This window comes from Scyliorhinus canicula, chromosome 11 (genome assembly GCF_902713615.1).
Source record: "Scyliorhinus canicula chromosome 11, sScyCan1.1, whole genome shotgun sequence".
NCBI classification, from domain to species: Eukaryota; Metazoa; Chordata; class Chondrichthyes; order Carcharhiniformes; family Scyliorhinidae; genus Scyliorhinus; species Scyliorhinus canicula.
The window spans coordinates 102,416,825-102,433,803 of record NC_052156.1 but is presented as its reverse complement, the minus strand read 5'-3'; positions in this window follow the sequence as shown (position 1 = coordinate 102,433,803).

Here is a 16,979-nt window from a genome sequence, read left to right as displayed (position 1 = left end):
TTCCGTGGCTGTGAGGGCCCGGCAGTCGCAGTCTCGTACCAGAGGTATAAGGGCCCTCCAGAAGTCCTCAATTGACTCACCCGGCTGCTGGACGCAAGTAGAAAGTTGATGCCTCGCAAACAGGGTGTTCGCCGATGGTGCATAATTCTCCTTGAGCAGTTCCATAGCTATGGTGTAGTCAGTCGCATCTCGAATGAACGGAAAGACGCTGGAGCTAAGTCTGGAGTACAGGAGTTGCTTTTTCTGAGCCTCCGTCGGGGGAGGGTCCGCTGAAGAGATGTAGGCCTCGAAGACTGCGAGCCAGTGAACAAAGTCTTTTCTGGTGTGAGGCGAATGCGGATCCAGCTGCAGACGGTCAGGCTTGATTCTGATGTCCATGGTGAATGGGAAATCGTACAACAATAAATTGTAGCGCTAACAATTATATTCAAAGCCGAGAGACTGGTTCAATAGAGGCTTTATTGTTGTACGATGTTGTCCCTCCATCTGCAACTGTAGTCTAAGGGTCTGAGCAGCTCTCATGCATATTTATACACAAGCTCCCTGTGGGCGGAGCTAGCCGGCAGGGGCTTACCGGAGGAACCTGTATTACAGGTACAGGCATACATCCCCCTACTGCAGTACACATAACTACAGTGGTTATCTCACCACACAGGCATCAATCTCTCTCATCCTGAAGCGAGACAAAGGACCTGGAGATCTGTGGATCGTACAGACCAATTTCCCTTTCAAATGTAGATGCTAAATTACTGGCAAAGATCTTGGCCACCAGAATAGAGGACTGTGTCCCGGAGGTAATAGGTGAAGATCAGATGGGATTTGTGAAGGGCAGGCATCTGATGCCCAATATTAGACACCTTAATGTTATAACGATGCCAGCTGAGGAGCGTGAGGCTGAGGTGGTAGTAGCCATGGACGCGGAGAAGGCTTTCGACCGGGTGGAGTGGAAGTACCTATGGGATATTTTAGGCAGGTTTGGGTTCAGGCAGGGATTTGTGGACTGGGTCCAGCTGTTATGTCAGGCCCCGGTGGCAAATGTGATAACCAACCGAACCCGGTCAGAATATTTCAATCTCGGGAGAAGGACAAGGCAGGGATGCCCGCTCTCCCCATTGCCTTTAGCAATGGCCCTTAGAGCAGCGACTGCATGGCGGAGAATAGTGAGGGGGGTTGGTGGAGCACAGGGTTTCTCTCTATGTGGATGACTTGCTGCTTTATGTGACTGACCCAGTGGGGGAGAATGACCTAAATCATGGAGGTACGAGGAGAATTTGGGCGATTTTCAGGCTACAAGTTGAATATGGGAAAGAGTGAGATGTTTATGATCCAGGCGTGGGGTAGGAAAGGAGACTGAGAGAGTTACCTTTTAAAGTGCCGGGGAGTTTTAGATATTTAGGGATTCAAGTGGCTAAAGAGTGGGGGCAGCTCCACAAGTTAAATCTGGGCAAAGCGTTCGACCAAATGAGAAGTGATTGCCACAGATGGGACATGCTCCCGCTGACGCTAGCAGGAAGGGCCCAGACGGTGAAGATGACAGTCCTCCCAAGACTGCTTTTCTTTTTTCAATGCCTTCTGATTCATGTCCCAAAGGCTTTTCTTTGAAAAATAAACGTGGCGATTACAGGTTTTGTGTGGGCGGGGAGAGTAAAGAGGGCACCCCTGGAGCGGGGTCGCGGAGAGGGAGGCCTGGCCCTCCCGGGCTTTATTAATTATTACTGGGCAGCCAACGTATCGATGGTCATGAAGTGGGTAGTAGAACATAGAACATACAGTGCAGAAGGAGGCCATTCGGCCCATCGAGTCTGCACCGACCCACGTAAGCCCTCACTACCACTCTATCCCTGTAACCTAATAACCCCTCCTAACCTTTTTTGGTCACTAAGGGTGACCAAACCTGCACGTCTTTGGACTGTGGGAGGAAACCGGAGCACCCGGAGGAAACCCACGCAGACACAGGGAGAATGTGCAGACTCCACACAGACAGTGATCCAGCAGGGAATCGAACCCTGGGACCCTGGCGCTGTGAAGCCACAGTGCTAGCCACTTGTGCTACCGTCCTACCCTAGTGGGGGAGGGGTCGGCCTGGGAGCGAATGGAAGCGGCATCCTCCAGGGGTATGAGTTTGGAGGCTTCACTAACGGCTCCCCTACCATTCTCGCCGGCTCGGTACTCTACAAGCCCTGTGGTGATGGCAGCCCTAAGGGTGCGGGGGCAATGGAGGCAGCACATGGGAGTGTGGTCTCCGAATTGTAACAATCACCGGTTTGTCCCAGGAAGGCTGAATGGGGGCTTCAGAAGGTGGCAGCAGGCAGGGATTGCGAGATTTGGGGATTTATTTATCCAGGAGGGCTTTCAGACCTTGAAGGCACAGGAGGAGGAGTTTGAGCTCCCGGGCAGGAATGGGTTTCGATACCTTCAGGTGCGGGACTTTGTACAAAGGCAGGTTCCAAACTTTCCTCTCCTCCCCCTGAGGGGACTACAGGACAAGGTGATGTAAAAAACTGGGGTTGGAGAGGGGAGGATTTCGGAGATATACAAGGAGTTGATGGAGTGGGACGGGGCCCCGATCAGGGAGGTGAAGCGGAAGTGGGAAGAGGAGCTGGGAAGAGAGCTGGAAATGGAAAAGTGGGAAAAAGCCTTGAAAAGAGTCAATTTATCCTCGTCCTGTGCCAGACTTAGCCTGATCCAGTTCAAAGTGGTCCACAGGGCCCACATGACGGTAGCCAGGATGAGCAGGCTCTTTGACGAGGTGGAGGACAGATGTGGGTGGTGTGGGGGTAGCCCGGCTAACCATGTACATATGTTCTGGGCATGTCCAAGTTGAGGGGGTTCTGGCAGGAATTTGCGAACATTATGTCAGATGTCCTGGAAGGGAGGGTAACGCCGAGTCCAGAAATGGCAATATTTGGGGTATCGGAAGATCCGGAGGCCGGGGGGAGGGGGGGGGGGGGGGGGGAGGACAATGTCCTGGCCTTCTACTCCCTGGTAGCCCAGAGACGGATTTTGCTGGGATGGAGGGATTCGGAGGACCCGAAGTCAGGTGTGTGGGTCAGCGATATGGCAGGGTTTCTTAGTCTGGAAAAAATCAAGGGCGAAATTCTCCGCCCCCCACGACGGGTGGGAGAATAGCGGGAGGGCCTTCCCGACTTTTTTGACGCCCTCCCGCTATTCTCCCACCCCCCCGCCGAAATCCCGACACGAATCGCTGCCGCCGTTTTTTTACGGCCGGCAGCGATTCACAGCTGTTAGAAGGGCCGAAGTCCCAGCCCTTTACGACCTTTTTACGAACGGCAAACACACCTGGTCCTGCCGTTCGTAAAAACGTCGTGCCTACCTGGAAAAAAATAACCATGGCACCGATTGGCACGGCAGTACCACGGCCGTGCCAAGGGTGCCATGGGCCCGCGATCGGTGCCCACCGATCGCGGGCAGCGGGCCCGATGCCCGCGCACTATTTGTCCTTCCGCCGCCCCGCAGTATCAATACGCGGGGCGGCTGAGGGGCAACCCGGACCGCGCATGCGCGGGTTTCGCGCAAAAACGCGATGACGTCACCCGCGCACGCGCGGGTGGAGTCTTCCCACCTGCGCATGCGCGGCTGACGTCATATGACGCGTCAGCCGGCGCTAAGTCCGACAAGCGGGCTTAACGATTTTCGTTAAGCCCGACTTGTCGGAGCCTCCGACGTCGGGCTGCTAGCCCCGACGGGGGACCAGAATCGGTCCCCCGTCGGGAAGGGGCGCGATGCCGTAAAACCCGCCCGGGTTTTACGGCGGTTTGACGATTTCTCCCGTTTTGGGAGAATTTCGCCCCAAGTTCGTCTTGAGGGGATCAACTTAGAGGTTCGCCCGGAGATGGCAACTGTTCATCGATTTCTTCAAGGAAAATTGAACATCAGCAGTAAGGGGAGGGAACAGGAAAATAGGAGGCATGGCAGTGGTAGATAAGGTCAGGGAATTCAGTATATAGACAATTAGGGAATAGGGTGCGTCAGTACGGGACATTATTTTATAGTTTTTTTTGCATGTGTCGGCCCAAGCGAGGTTGTTTAAGAAATGTTAATGTGTTAAACTGTGAAAATTACGAATAAATATTTCAATAAAATATTTTCAAAATAAAACTGCTATCATGCGGCACTTACTCAGCAATAACCTACTCACGGATACTCAGTTTGTGTTCTGCCAGGGCCACTCAGCTCCTGATCTCATTACAGCCTTGGTTCAAACATAGACAAAAGAACTGAACTCAAGAGGTGAGAGTGACTGCCCTTGACATCAAGGCAGCATTTAACTGAGTGTGGCATCAAGGAGCAAAACTGGAGTCAATGGAAATGAGGAGGAAAACTCTCCATCAGTCATACCTGGCACAAAGGAAGATGATTGTTGTTGCTGGAGATTAATCGTCTCAGCTCTAGCACATCACTGCAGGAGTTCCTCAGGGAGTGTCTGAGGCCCAACCATCGCAGCTGCTTCATCAATAACTTTACTTCCACCAGAAGGTCAGAAGTGGGGATATTCGCTGATATTTCTTTCCAATTAAGGGACATTTTAGCGTGGCCAATCCACCTACCCTGTACATCTTTGGGTGTGGGGTGAGATCCATGCAGACACAGGGAGAATGTGCAAACTCCACACGGACGGTAACCTGGGGCTGGGATCAAGTCCGGGTCCTCGACTCCATGAGCCAGCAGTGCTAACCATTGCACCACCGTGCTGGAGATGTTCGCTGACGATTGCCCCATTCACGACTCCTCAGACACTGAAGCAGTCTGTGCCACATGAAACAAAACCTGGATAATATCCAGGCTCGGGCTGACAAATGGCGAGTAACATTAAGACCGCACAAGTGCTAGGCAATCACCATCTCCAACAAGAGAGAATCTAACCATCTCCCCTTGATATTCAATGGCATTACCATCCCTGAACCTCCACTATCAACATCCTGGGGGTTACCATTCACCAGGCAGTGAACTGGACTAGCCATATAAATACTGTGACTACCAGAGCAGGTTAGAGGCTAGGAATCTTGCAGCGAGTAACTTACTTCCTGACTTCCCAAAGCCTGTCCACCATCTACAACGCACAAATCAGGAGAGTGATGAATGCTCTCCACTTGCCTGGATGAGTGTAGCTCCAACAACATTTAAGAAGCTCGACACCATCCAAAAAGCAGCCTCCTTGATTGGCACCCCTTCCACAAGCATTCACTCTTTCCACCACCGAATCACAGTGACAGCCTTGCATTCCATCTACAAGATGCACTGCAGCAACTCAGCAAGGTTCCTTTGACAGAACCTTCCAAACCCATGGCCTCTACTACCTGGAAGGACAGGGCAGTAGATGCATGGAAACACCACTACCTGTAAGTTCCCCTCCAAACTGCACAATACATATATCTGTACACCAACAATATCGCTGTTCCTTCATTGTCGCCAAGTCAAAATCCTGGAACTCCCTCCCTAACAGCACTGTGGGTGCACCTACACCACATGGACTGCAGCGGTTCAAGAAGGCAACTCATCACCACCTTCTCAAGGGCAATTAGGGATGGACAATAAATGCTGGTCTAGCCAGCGACACCCACATCCCTTGGCAGAATTTTAAAAAGCTCCACATGCTATGCTACCTCTGAACTTCTCACAGCTGAACACACAATGCCAAACAATATGAAGGGCCCTCCAAAGTCGCTGCTTAAAGGGAACATGAACATCTTACAGGTTAGTTGCTGGATTATTTCTTCTGGCTGTCGTTGCAATTCTACTTGTTTTGGATGCTTTTCCATTCTTGGCTAAAGTTTTGGGTTTACAGCAGTGCTTCCAAACTATTTTTTAATGTAACACCATTTTAACGCCTGAAAATTGGGGTTTTCCGATGTCAGCAAACACGAAGTAGAATAATAACATTTGATACATAATTATTCATTTTGGCAAATTATAGATTACCATATATCATATAAATATGAAAACCTGTGTTTTAAAGCACTTTGGAAAAATGTTGTTTTATGAACTCATGTAGGTTTTCGCTAAGCTCTCCGTATCCCCTGGTGACAGAAAGGAGCCTCCACTCACCCCACAACACATGTACATAGGCACACTCATGCCCCTCTTCCCAGCCCTCCCAACACAGTAGCCCTTTTGTTCAACCGTCATTCCTACCCCATCCACTCACTCACTAGCCTCTTTCTCCCTACCCCCTTTATTTTAACCTCTTTTAGGTATAGTTACTGGTATTTCTGAAGCAGAGTTGCTGTCCTAGATAAGGAGTTGGTGTAAAAGGCAGACAAGAGCACAAGCCCATTAAAGTATGAACCTGCCGACTTCCAGTGGCAGCCATGGTGTGAGTGGTTGCACATTTGATGGCTCCCACTCGTGGTGGACTTTTTGGAGCTTTTCCCAGGCTAACGGCTGGGCTGTGAAAGTGTAAAAGGTGCAGGAGGGGTGAAGGGAGAGAGTGTCCCACCGCTGTATGGATTCATGGGCCAGAAGTGGTTGAAAAAGGAGGGAACAATCGTCAAAAGCTGCTGTGGTGCCTGCGACACAGGGGAAGATGGCGGAGGGTCAGGGACCGACCCTGTCCATTAAGTGGTCGACGGAGCAACTTGTGGGCTTCCTCCATGAGAAATTTGCCCAGCAGAGGCAGGAGAACTTGGAGGACCTGGCCAGGGTGGTGAACCCAAAAAAGGGGGGTCGACCCAATGGAGCCGAGATAGGAGGCCCAGGGCCAGGCGACGAGAAGGTGGAGGAGGCAGTGGGGGAACACGAGGAGCACCTTGCCTCGATGGCAGCGGAGATAGGGTTGATGCGGGATCAGCAAAGGAGGCTGCAGGAGAAAGTGGAGGACCTGGGGAATCGATCGCGCAGGCAGAATTTAAGGATCGTGGGCCTGCCAGAGGGCAGTGAGGGAGCAGATGTTGACGTGCATATGGCGTGGATGTTCGAGAAGCTGCTGGGAGAGGGGGCATTTGTTCGGTCCTTGGATTTGGACCAGGCACACAGGGCACTAATGAGGAAGCCACAGGGGAATGGGCTGCTGAGGCCGATAGTGGTCCGCATGCGCCAGTTCCCGGATAAGGAACGTATTTTGAAGTGGACCAGGCAGATGAGGGAAGGCTGTGAGCTGCATGTGTATCAGGACCTGGGTGGGGAGCTAGCCAAAAGGAGAGTCAGTATCTTTTTAATAAACATTTTATTGAGGTATTTTTGGTATTGTAACAACAACAAAATAAGCAACGTGCATGAAACTATAAACATAGTGCAAAAGCCGTCACCCTCCCTTACAGGTCCCACCTTTATTAACCCCCTACTCTAAGCTAAACTAACCCCCTCCCCCTTCTGCTGACGATTAATTTTCCACGAATGGTTGCCACCTCCGGGTTAACCCTAACAATGACCCTCTCAAGGCGAACTTGATTTTCTCCAGAGAAAGTTAGTCATGTCCAATAGCCAGGTCTCCGACTTCGGGGGCTTTGAGTCCTTCCAAGCTAATACTGTAGTATCCGTCTCCGGGCTACCAGGGAAGCAAAGGCCAGAACGTTTACCTCTTTCTCCTCCTGGATTCCTGGGTCTTCCAACACCCCGAAAATCACCACCTCTAGACTCAGTGCCACCCTTGTTTTTAACACCGTGGACATGACATCCGCAAACCCCTGCCAAAATCCCCAAAGCTTTGGACAAGTCTAGAACATGTGGACATGGGTTCCCTGATCCTCCCGCATATTTTGCACACCTGTCTTCCACCCCAAAGAATCTGCTCATCCGGGCCACTGTCATGTGACACATGTTGCGGACGCATTGACTCTACTCAACGCGTCCGCCCATAGACCATCCTCTGATCTCTCCTCCCAGCTCCTCCTCCCACTTGCGCTTCAGCTCCTCGGTCAGCGTCTCCTCTGACCCCTTAAGTTCCTTGTAAATGTCAGAGACACTCCCTTCTCCTATTCACCCTCTGGAAACTACCCTGTCCTGAATTCCCCTTAGCGGTAGGAGAGGGAAGGTTGACACCTGTTTACGTAGGAAGTCCCACACCTGCAGATACCTGAATTTGTTTCCCCTCGCCAACCCAAACTTCTCTTCCAGCGCTCTCATACTTGGAAAGCTCCCCTTTATAAACATATCTCCCATCCTTTCAATCCCCGCTCTCCACCACATCCGGAACCCCCCATCCATACTTCCCGGGGCAAATCGGTGATTATTACAGATTGGGGACCAGACCGATGCTCCCTCTGTCCCCACGTCTCCTCCATTGCCCCCAGACTCTCAGGGCCACCACCACCTCGGGGCTGGTGGAGTACCGTGCCGGCGGGAACGGCAGAGGCGCAGTTACCAACGCCCCCAGACTGGTGCCTTTGCATGATGCCGCCTCCATAAGTTCCCATCTTGACCCCTCCCCCACCACTCACTTCCTGATCATGGCTATATTTGCCGCCCAGTAATAGTTACTAAAATTTGGCAGCGCCAGCCCGCCCTCTCCCCGACTCTGTTCAAGCATTACCTTCCTTACCAGCGGGGTCTTGCCCGCCCATACAAAGCCAGTGATCACTTTGTGGACCCGTTTAAAAAAGAACCGCGCAATAAGGATGGGGAGACATTGAAACACGAACAGGAATCTCGGGAGGACCGTCATCTTCACCGTCTGCACCCTCCCAGCTAGTGACAACGGGAGTGTGTCCCACCTTCAGAAATCGTCCTTCATTTGACCTACTAGTCGGGCCAGATTTGAGAGTGAGTTTTAACAAGGTGAAGGCGGCTCTCTTTAAGAAGCGGGTGAAGTTTGGCATGCTGTACCCAATGACCTGTGGGTAACATATAAAGGTCGGGAACTCTAATTTGGAATGCTGTTTGTGGCAGTGGATTTTGGCAGAGACAATTAACTGGCAGGTGAAGAAGGACATTGAACCTTAGAGATGTTCCCGTTCTGTTCTTTTGGGGTTCTGTTTTCTTGATGGGAGATGGTGGGTTACTCTTTTCTGTGTGTTTAGGGGTTGGTTGTTAAGGTTGCACTGGGAGGATGGTTGAACGGGGAGGGGGGAGGGGAATCAGTGGGGTTAGGGTGCTAGGTGCCATGGGCGAGGGCAACCAGGCTAGCTGGGCGGTCTAGTTCACGGAAGCGCAGTGGGGGATGAGCAGGTGGTTAGATGGGGGTTGGGGTTGTTGTTTTGGAGACTTGGTGGTGGGGGGGGTACATGGCGATGATACAGGAGAACACCTGAGGGTGGTAGACCAGAATAGGCTGAGGAAAGGGTCAATGGGGCAGGTATTTCATTGAAGTGGGAAGTATAGTGGCGGACTCTGGGGGGATGGTATGTATGGTGAGTGGGAAATTGGAGGGGATGCGGGTTGTGCTGGTGAATATTTATGCTCCGAACTGGGATAATGTGGAGTTCATGAGGCAGGTACTGGGGAAGATCCCTGATCTGGACTCGCATCAGCTGATTATGGGGGGAGGGATTTAAATACAGCTATAGATCCAAGGCTGGATCAGACGAGCTCGAGGTCAGGGAGGGAGTCAACGGCAGCGAAGGAGCTAAGGGGGTTTATGGTGTGGTGGATTCGTGGAGGTTTGGAGACTGAGAGCGAAAGAATATTCATTCTTCTACCATGTGCACAAAGTGCACTACCAAATTAGTTTCTTTATTTTAGATAAGACATTGCTGGCGGGGGTGGTGGATGTTGAGTACTCAGTGATAGTGGTGTCTGATCATACCCTGCACAGGGTGGACTTGCGGGTGAGCAAGAGGGGGGGGGGCCAGCGCCCGCAATGGAGGTTAGATGTGGGGCTGTTGGTGGAGGAAGAGGTTTGTGAGCGGGTGAGGGAGGCCATTTGGAGGTATGTGGAGATAAACGATACGGAGGAGGTTTCGAAGCCACGGTAGGGAGACATCGAAGGCAGTGGTGAGGGGGGAGTTTATCTCGATATGGGCACACAGGGAGAAGGCGGAGAAGATGGAGATGAATAGGCTAGTGGAGGATGTGTGCATGCGGGTGGTTTATGGTGTGGGAGGTGAGGGGGTGTGTTTCTGGGATAGTGGTGTCCATGCCCCTGGCCAGCAACCCCCTCCCCCCAAGTCGGTGAAACATGACGTGACGAGAGCGTCCCATGCGGGCTGGCCCTGGCAATGGCGTCGTGCGGCCTCCCGTGCCCCATGTCCTGCTCATTGTCCCCCTCCCCCCGCATCCTCCTTGTCGGACGAGGCCTGCTCTTCCTCCTCTTCCAGCACATCGCCCCTTTGCTGGGCAATTTGTGGAGGATACAGCAGGCCACCACGATGTGGGTGACCCACCTAGCCTCGTATTGGAAAGCCTCTCCAGAGGGGTCCAGGCACCTGAAGCGTATCTTCAGGACTCCGAATCACTGCTCGACCACACCCCTGGTCCTGTATGTGCGTCGTTGCAGCGGGTCTCCGCATCGGTCAATGGCCTCCGGATAGGTGTCATCAGCCACGACTGCAACGGGTAAACCCTGTTGCCCAGCAGCCAACCCCGCAGCTGAGAGGGGGGGCAGCCCTCGAATATGTCGGGGATCACCGAGTGTGCCAGTATGAAGGAGTCGTGCACACTGCCTGGGTATCGGGCGCAGACGTGTATGATGCTCACACCAGCTGTATGTTCATGGAGTGGTAGCCCTTCCTGTTTGTATATAGAGGCCTGTTATCCGCAGGTGGCCGTAGGGCGATATACATCCCGTCGATCACCTCCTAGCCCCAGGGCATCACGGCGACGGCATCGAACCCCGCTGGTGGGCGCGGTCCACATGGTACTGTATGTACTGGTCCCCAATGGCATATAGGGCGTCCGTGACAGCACGGATGCGCCTGTGAGCCGATATCTGCGAAATCCTGGACAGGACCCCACTTACTAACTGAAAGGACCCCATCGCATAGAAGTTCAGAGCGACCGTCACCTCCAGCATACTCCAGTGCCCAACCAGGTTCCATGGGCTGCATGGTGGACCCAGTTGGCACTGCGGGCTCCACCCATGCATGTTTCACTCCCCCCTCCACCCTGCCCTCTCGGTATCTAACCCCATCGGTGACCTCGGTCCTGGCGTCCGTCCCTGCTGCCAGGGACACCTTTGGCTGGCACTGCCCTCACTGGGGGCTGTCATGGGTGTGGCCCTGGGTGGTCCCCCGGTGGGTGGCTGCCGGTTCTGGGACAGGGGCGCATCATACGGTCGGTGTCACTGTATAGAACCAGGGACCGGGGTGGGTGGTCAGCAAGCTGGCCGTCATAATTGCTGTTGGTGCCTTGGTACCCCTCCCCAGTCCTGTTGTGGCGCACTCCTGTTGCTCAGCCTGTCCTCCCCCGCACCCCCCTCCCCCCCGCCACCGACACGCCGCAGCTAGCACTCCCGGTGTCTGGGTCAGCAGCCCACAGTCACTCCACTCTCTCGCTCAGCAGCCAGGTTAACAATTTTTAAAAAAAATATAATTTTTATTGGAATTTTTTACAGAAAATATAAAACATAACGACAAACAATGAAATGCAACAAAATAACCCATAATAACTGTAACACCCCCAGACCGTATCGACGCATGTATCCCATCCCCCACCCCCCCCAACCCCAATGAACAACAAAAGAACTTAAAAATAAATTTAAATTAAATAAACAGTCATCGTCCGCCCCCCTCACCTTTTCCCTCCCCCCTCACCTTTCCCCCCTCACCTTTTCCCTCCCCCCCTCACCTTTCCCCCCTCACCTTTTCCCCCCTCACCTTTTCCCCCCCTCACCTTTCCCCCCCTCACCTTTCCCCCTCCCTCACCTTTCCCCCCTCACCTTTCCCCCCCTCACCTTTCCCCCCTCACCTTTTCCCCCACCTTTTCCCCCTCACCTTTTCCCCCCTCACCTTTTCCCCCCTCACCTTTTCCCCCCCTCACCTTTCCCCCCCTCACCTTTTCCCCCCCTTCCCCCCCTCACCTTTTCCCCCCCTTCCCCCCTCACCTTTTCCCCCCCTTCCCCCCCCTCACCTTTCCCCCCCCTTCCCCCCTCACCTTTTCCCCCCCTTCCCCCCCCTCACCTTTTCCCCCCCTTCCCCCCCTTCCCCCCCCTCACCTTTTCCCCCCCTTCCCCCCTCCCCCCCGGGTTGCTGCTGCTACTGTCCCCGTACCCTATCGTTGAGCCAGAAAGTCGAGGAAAGGTTGCCACCGCCTAAAGAACCCTTGTACCGACCCTCTCAGGGCGAATTTGACCTTCTCTAGCTTAATGAAACCCGCCATGTCATTGATCCAGGTCTCCACGTTTGGGGGCCTCGCATCCTTCCATTGTAGCAAGATCCTTTGCCGGGCTACTAGGGACGCAAAGGCCAGTACATTGGCCTCTTTCGCCTCCTGCACTACCGGCTCCACCCCAACCCCAAAAATCGCAAGTCAGGTTAACGATTTTTATAACCACAAATGAACAATGTCGTTGGGAAATCGGCCCATCGGTGGCGCTGAATCGTGGAGCATAGGGTGTCAGGCCCACTAATGATATGCCTACCGTATTTTCAGCCGCGCGGCATGCACCACATTTACTCCATTTTGGGGGTGCCGGAGAATCCTGATTTGGCGTCAAACCGGCGTCTACCGCAATTTCACCGTCAGACGCTATTCTCCGCCCAATTGCGTTTCACGATTTTGGCATCGGCAAATGGAGAATCCAGCCTCATTTCATTTGGCAGAAGTGAATTATGTAATGTCTCTTTCCTTATTGAAGTGGAAACATACAGGAGACAGTGTGTGCTGGAGGAGTACAGGTATCCTCAATTTAACTGTGTACTAGTTTTAGTCTAGCTTACCCTGAGGCCTGGACAGTGAAAATCATCATAAAATCCATTATTATGCTTATGGTATGAAGAAAGGTTGAACAGGTTTGGCCAATACCTAACTGGAATTTAGAAGAATGAGGTAATCATATTGAAACATACAAGATCCTGACTGGATTTGACAGGGTGGATACCGCAAGGATGTTTCCACTTGTAGAAAATGTCAAAATAGATGAGTCCCCTGGGCCAGATGGGATTTATCCTAGGATTCTCTGGGAAGCCAGAGAGGAGATTGCAGAGCCTTTGTCGTTGATCTTTATGTCGTCTTTGTCGACAGGAATAGTGCCGGAAGACTGGAGGATAGCAAATGTTGTCCCCTTGTTCAAGAAGGGGAGTAGAGACAACCCTGGTAATTATAGACCTGTGAGCCTTACTTCGGTTGTGGGTAAAATGTTGGAAAAGGTTATAAGAGATAGGGTTTATAATCATCTCGAAAAGAACAAGTTGATTAGCGATACTCAACACGGTTTTGTGAAGGGTAGGTCATGTCTCACAAACCTTATTGAGTTTTTTGAGAAGGTGACCAAACAGGTGGATCAGGGTAAAGCTGTTGATGTGGTGTATATGGATTTCAGTAAGGCGTTTGATAAGGTTCCCCATGGTAGGCTATTGCAGAAAATAAGGAAGTATGGAATTGAAGGTGATTTAGCGGTTTGGATCAGTAATTGGCTAGCTGAAAGAATACAGAGGGTGGTGGTTGATGGCAAATGTTCATCCTGGAGTTCAGTTACTAGTGGTGTACCGCAAGGATCTGTTTTGGGGCCACTGCTGTTTGTCATTTTTATAAATGACCTGGAAGAGGGTGTAGAAGGATGGGTTAGTAAATTTGCAGATGACACGAAGGTCGGTGGAGTTGTGGATAGTGCTGAAGGATGTTATAGGATACAGAGGGACATAGATAAGCTGCAGAGCTGGGCTGAGAGGTGGCAGATGGAGTTTAATGCGGAAAAGTGTGAGGTGGTTCACTTTGGAAGGAGTAACAGGAATGCAGAGTACTGGGCTAATGGCAAGATTCTTGGTAGTGTAGATGAACAGAGAGATCTCGGCATCCAGGTACATAAATCCCTGAAAGTTGCCACCCAGGTAAATAGGGCTGTTAAGAAGGCATATGGTGTGCTAGCCTTTATAAGCAGGGGGATTGAGTTTCGGAACCACAAGGTCATGCTGCAGCTGTACATAACTCTGGTGCGGCCACACCTGGAGTACTGCGTGCAGTGCTGGTCACCACATTATAGGAAGGATGTGGAAGCTTTGGAAAGGGTTCAGAGGAGATTTACTAGGATGTTGCCTGGTATGGAGGGAAGGTCTTACGAGGAAAGGCTCAGGGAATTGAGGTTGTTTTCGTTAGAGAGGAGAAGGCTGAGAGGTGACTTAATAGAGACATATAAGATAGTCAGAGGGTTAGATAGGGTGGACAGTGAGAGTCTTTTTCCTCGGATGGTGATGACCAACACGAGGGGACATAGCTTTAAATTGAGGGGTGATAGATATAGGACAGATGTCAGAGGCAGTTTCTTTACTCAGAGAGTAGTAGGGGCGTGGAACGCCCTGCCTGCAATAGTAGTAGACTCGCCAACTTTAAGGGCATTTAAGTGGTCACTGGATAGACATATGGATGAAAATGGAATAGTGTAGGTCAGATAGGCTTCAGATGGTTTCACAGGTCGGCGCAACATCGAGGGCCGAAGGGCCCGTACTGCGCTGTAGTGTTCTATGTTCTATTGTGAGAGAGACCAGAACTGAGAGGCACACTGTTGAAAAATAAGAGATTTACTGTTTAAGACGGAGATACAAATTATGGGCATGACAGAGTGAATGACATGAGGGGCATGGACAGAGTGGATAGTCAGAAGCTTTTTCCCCAGGGTGGAAGAATCAATTACTAGGAGGGCATAAATAATAGTAATCTTTATTGTCACAAGTAGTCTTACACTAACACTGCAACAAAGTTACTGCGAAAAGCCCCTAGTTGCCACATCCAGTGCCTGTTTGGGTACACAGAGGGAGAATTCAGAATGTCCAAATTACCTAACAGCACATCTTTCAGGGCTTGTGGAGGAAACCGGAGTACCCTGAGGAAACCCACACAGACATGGGGAGAATGTGCAGACTCTGCATAGGCAGTGACCGAAGTCAGCAATCAAACCTGGGACTCTAACATTGTGAAGCAACAATGCAAACCACTGTGCTAACATGCTGCCCTAGATTTAAACCTAGGACATAGGTTTACGGTGTGAGTGGTAAAGGTTAGAGATAAGAACATAAGAACATAAGAACTAGGAGCAGGAGTAGGCCATCTGGCCCCTCGAGCCTGCTCCGCCATTCAATTAGATCATGGCTGATCTTTTGTGGACTCAGCTCCACTTTCCGGCCCGAACACCATAACCCTTAATCCCTTTATTCTTCAAAAAACTATCTATCTTTACCTTAAAAACATGTAATGAAGGAGCCTCAACTGCTTCACTGGGCAAGGAATTCCATAGATTCACAACCCTTTGGGTGAAGAAGTTCCTCCTAAACTCAGTCCTAAATCTACTTCCCCTTATTTTGAGGCTATGCCCCCTAGTTCTGCTGTCACCCGCCAGTGGAAACAACCTGCCCGCATCTATCCTATCTATTCCCTTCATAATTTTAAATGTTTCTATAAGATCCCCCCTCATCCTTCTAAATTCCAACGAATACAGTCCCAGTCTACTCAACCTCTCCTCATAATCCAACCCCTTCAGCTCTGGGATTAACCTAGTGAATCTCCTCTGCACACCCTCCAGTGCCAGTACGTCCTTTCTCAAGTAAGGAGACCAAAACTGAACAGAATACTCCAGGTGTGGCTGCACTAACACCTTATACAATTGCAACATAACCTCCCTAGTCTTAAACTCCATCCCTCTAGCAATGAAGGACAAAATTCCATTTGCCTTCTTAATCACCTGTTGCACTTGTAAACCAACCTTCTGTGACTCATGCACTAACACACCCAAGTCTCTCTGAACAGCGGCATGCTTTAATATTTTATCGTTTAAATAATAATCCCGTTTGCTGTTATTCCTACCAAAATGGATAACCTCACATTTGTCAACATTGTATTCCATCTGCCAGACCCGAGCCCATTCACTTAACCTATCCAAATCCCTCTGCAGACTTCCAGTATCCTCTGCACTTTTCGCTTTACCACTCATCTTAGTGTCATCTGCAAACTTGGACACATTGGCCTTGGTCCCCAACTCCAAATCATCAATGTAAATTGTGAACAATTGTGGGCCCAACACGGATCCCTGAGGGACACCACTAGCTACTGATTGCCAACCAGAGAAACACCCATTTATCCCAACTCTTTGCTTTCTATTAATTAACCAATCCTCTATCCATGCTACTACTTTACCCTTAATGCCATGCATCTTTATCTTATGCAGCAACCTTTTGTGTGGCACCTTGTCAAAGGCTTTCTGGAAATCCAGATATACCACATCCATCGGCTCCCCGTTATCTACTGCACTGGTAATGTCCTCAAAAAATTCCACTAAATTAGTTAGGCATGACCTGCCTTTAACGAACCCATGCTGCGTCTGCCCAATGGGACAATTTCTATCCAGATGCCTCGCAATTTCTTCCTTGATGATAGATTCCAGCATCTTCCCTATTACCGAAGTTAAACTCACTGGCCTATAATTTCCTGCTTTCTGCCTACCTCCTTTTTTAAACAGTGGCGTCACGTTTGCTAATTTCCAATCCACCGGGACCACCCCAGAGTCTAGTGAATTTCGGTAAATTATCACTAGTGCATCTGCAATTTCCCTAGCCATCTCTTTTAGCACTCTGGGATGCATTCCATCAGGGCCAGGAGATTTGTCTACCTTTAGCCCCATTAGCTTGCCCATCACTCCCTCCTTAGTGATAACAATCCTCTCAAGGTCCTCACCTGTCATAGCCTCATTTCTATCAGTCGCTGGCATGTCATTTGTGTCTTCCACTGTGAAGACCGACCCAAAAAACCTGTTCAGTTCCTCAGCCATTTCCTCATTTCCCATTATTAAAACTCCCTTCTCATCCTCTAAAGGACCAATATTTACCTTAGCCACTCTTTTTTGTCTTATATATTTGTAAAAACTTTTACTGTCTGTTTTTATATTCTGAGCAAGTTTACTCTCATACTCTATCTTACTCTTCTTTATAGCTTTTTTAGTA